Raw genomic sequence first — 3,747 nt, 5'->3', positions numbered from 1 at the left:
GTACCGGATAGACGTCGTACGTCTTAGTCCGGATAGACTCCATTCTTTGTTCGGATGAACGTTACCTTTAATGTTGTATTTCATTTTATATTTTTTATTTTTATATGTCAAGTTACACGTTACGTTACAATTCATTTCATTAACCGTCAAGACGACGACTCGTTAAACCCTTATTCAACAAGCAACACGGCGTTGTTTTCATTCATCACCTATGAACATACAGTCCAACCTCACTCTAAAATCTACCGCAACGTGTTAACGGTCTTCAGGCGAGATCGTTCATAACACAGTCCTAAAACGTAAAACAAAATTAATTTTTTAACCGATTTTCTTTTTTTTTCTCGTTTAATTTATCGCTTTAAGAAATAATTTCTAAAACATTATTTTCGGTGTATTTTTTCCGATAAGAAAGTAGATAACGTAGCGACTGTGTTTTAATTTATTTATCATCGGGAAAGATTTAAATTCGGAAATACCCGCCTTTCAGTTGCGGATCAGCGCTTTATTCAACCCGACGCCACACGATTCCGGGAACGTGCGAGAGTTTTCCAAAAGAAAGCCTGACCCTGTTTTAATTACTAAGTCGTCCCACGGCGGACCTATCTAGTCGGTTACTTTATTAGATTCTTCCGCAAATTTCTCTCCTTCCGATAAATCTTAAGACCCTTAATATTCCGAAAGATTTTCAGAATTCTTTTGTAACTCAGTTTAAAAAAGGTTTATTTTTTCATTTTTCCTATTATCCGTGTTTCTTATTTGTTCGGAGCTACACTTAGTACAAAGAATTTATAAATATTTACTTACTAAGATGCATTGTTTTATCGTTGTACGAAACCCGAATCTGTGAATCTTGAAGAACGATATTTAGTAAATTAAAAATTTTAATTTTTAAATACTAGTATTCGCATCCATTGTAACGTTTACACAAATACATGAAAAAATTTTCATTGACGGCTTCTGAACCGTGAATTATTTCGTAGTTATTTTTTTTTATATTTAACATCTTAACGCTATTTTACGCGTTTAAATAATTAACGTGGATTTTAATCGCGTAAATCTTTTCCATTACGATTAATTTTATTATTTTGTAATATCGCTCTGATGAAAGTTTTACTTACGTTTCCCTTGATCCATATCCAGGCAGTCTCTTTTTTATCCTTGGAGTACCACATCTATCCGTTCTTGACGTAATCTATAAATGTATTATTACCTACCGATGAGAGTAAAAGATCTATTTTAATAATTAACGTATAAATGTATTACGTAAATATGAAAAAATTATGTTAGAAATTTCAAATCGGTAAATCGATTAAATAGCAGTCGACTGGAGTTGCCGATTAATCGAAGTAATCCGAGATTCTCTCTTACTAGATTCTCTCTTAACTGCGTAATTTATTATTTTTTTTATTTATGTACGTATACCAGGTTGCAGAGCAACAGCACAGTGACGTGAGCAGTCAGTCTGAGCTAGTTGTAAATGTACGGTAAACAGTTTACAGGTGAACATGTAGTCTTGAACAGACTCAGGCCCACCACTCCTGAGACGTGCGGTTAATTAAATCCGACCGTCAAAGAGCACCGGTATCCACAGTACAGCAATCAAAAACGTATAAAAGCAACTGCCTTTACAAGGACTTGAACTTTCCAACTCTCGACTTCGAAAATCAGCTGATTTTGCGGTGACAAGTTTAACCGCTAGACCCTTTCTTTTTCCTGTTTAGCCTCCGATAACTACCGTTTAGATAATTCTTCAGAGGATGAATGAGGATGATATGTATGAGTGTAAATTAAGTGTGGTCTTGTACATTCTCAGTTCGACCATTCCTGAGATGTGTGGTTAATTGAAACCCGACCACCAAAGAACACCGGTATCCACGATCTAGTATTCAAATCCACGTAAAAATATCTGGCTTTACTAGGACTTGAACGTTGTAACTCTCGACTTCCAAATCAGCTGATTTGGGAAGACGCGTTAACCACTAGACCAACCCGGTGGGTTTTAACCGCTAGACCCGGCGGGTTATAACGGAAAAATTGCTCTCAAATTTTTTATGGAAATTTAATTTTTTTCAAAATCCCCCTCTTAAAACTAGTCGATTGAAATTGTAATACCATATACGTAACTAAATATTGTTATTAAAAAAAAAATTAAAAAACAACAGTTACTATTTAGTAAAAAATGTTCTCTCATAAATAAATTTTTTTTAATGACCACCATCTTAAGACCGAATTTAAAGAAAACCCCATTTTAAACACTTTAGAATAACAATTTTTTTGTTAATACAAATTACACTAACAAAGTTAATTTTTTTCTTTCTCCATCGATTTCTCCGCTCGTTGGAGCCGGATTCGTGACTAAGTATAACCCCAGCACCAAGGGGTGCCATCGCCTCAAACTATCTCGTAAGGGCGCAAGGCCCCGCCCAGGCAGCCGGGACTCTGTCTTACTTGCTTGTCTTAAACGATGGGATCCCATAGGGTTCCCTCACCGGAACTCCGGTCTTAAGGCCTCGCCTCTAACGAGGAATCCCAAAGGGATCCCCACCGGGACTACGATCTTACTTTCCTCCCAACTGCAAGAGAGTCCCCACCCGATCATCGAAGATAAGTTGCCAGAGTCTCCCACCCCTTTCGGATGAGACTGTCCGCTGCAGATACCAGAGCGCAGTTGTGCGTGCATTCATGGCGCTGATGCAAGTCGGGCCTCCTTACATCCTCGACCTCCGGGTGTATGTCCATGAGATCTTCAAGACAGGCAGCGAGGTTCCTGTTTGCAGTCCCTCCTCTCGCGGTCGGCCATACCGCAGGCAAAACAACGACCGCTTCGGTCCGGTTCAAGACAAAAGTTGGCTCTAAGCCTTGAACCCCAACACCGAAACCAAAGGTCATTTGAGACATTCGAGTGACATTCGAGTCATCCGGCAGGCCACCCAGCCAATGTGGATGCGCCCGTCGGATAGTAGTTTCTCCGCATGAAGAGGTGGCACGGCCAAAGTGACCACATGTGTTGACCCGCAGGCCGGCGGCATTGACAGAATTTCCACGGGCGCTGACTCCCCAATGACCTTACGGAGTTCTATCGTGAACTCATCCCTCGTTCTAAGTACGTCTGTCCTTGACGATAACATGAGTTCTCATCCCGCCCTTCCCGGTTGATGCCGCAGTGGTGCCCTCGGCCTTCTCCACAATGTCAGCACGCACCCGGAGATGCAAGTCTTCTCCCTGACCCCGCCTTGCGGATAGAACTCCTGTTTTTCCTAGCAACACCGCACCCTTTACGGAACGAAGGAGGTCCGTATAGGTCCCCTCTGCCTTAATTACAACCGTGGTGGTCGGTAGACCCGACGGTATCTTCTTGCCTTTAGATGGCTGCGCTGATGTCAAACTGAAGAGATGAACAAAGCGCTTCGTCACCATCCGCCTCGACATGTACTCTACAGAGCGCCGTAAGATCTGACCAGCTCGCTCCGAAGATCCAGAAAAACAGACCGGGTGATCTTGTACCTCCCGTAACACACGTGGAACTGATCTGCATAAGACCGAAGCCACTTCACGGTCATCAATCGTCGTATCAATCGCTATAGTCAGTTCGTCTGGTCACGATCAATTGTACCACCAGATAAATCACGGGCAGAAGACTGCACAGCCAGGATCTGACCCGCCTTCAGCCTTCCCGCGCGAGCCAACCCGATAAACCTTCGATTAAGGTGGGGCCATTATAGCAAGACCCCGGATTCACCGGCCTTG

The sequence above is a fragment of the Lycorma delicatula genome, chromosome 13 (genome assembly GCF_047948215.1).
Source record: "Lycorma delicatula isolate Av1 chromosome 13, ASM4794821v1, whole genome shotgun sequence".
NCBI classification, from domain to species: Eukaryota; Metazoa; Arthropoda; class Insecta; order Hemiptera; family Fulgoridae; genus Lycorma; species Lycorma delicatula.
Note: the sequence above shows the minus strand (reverse complement) of the source record.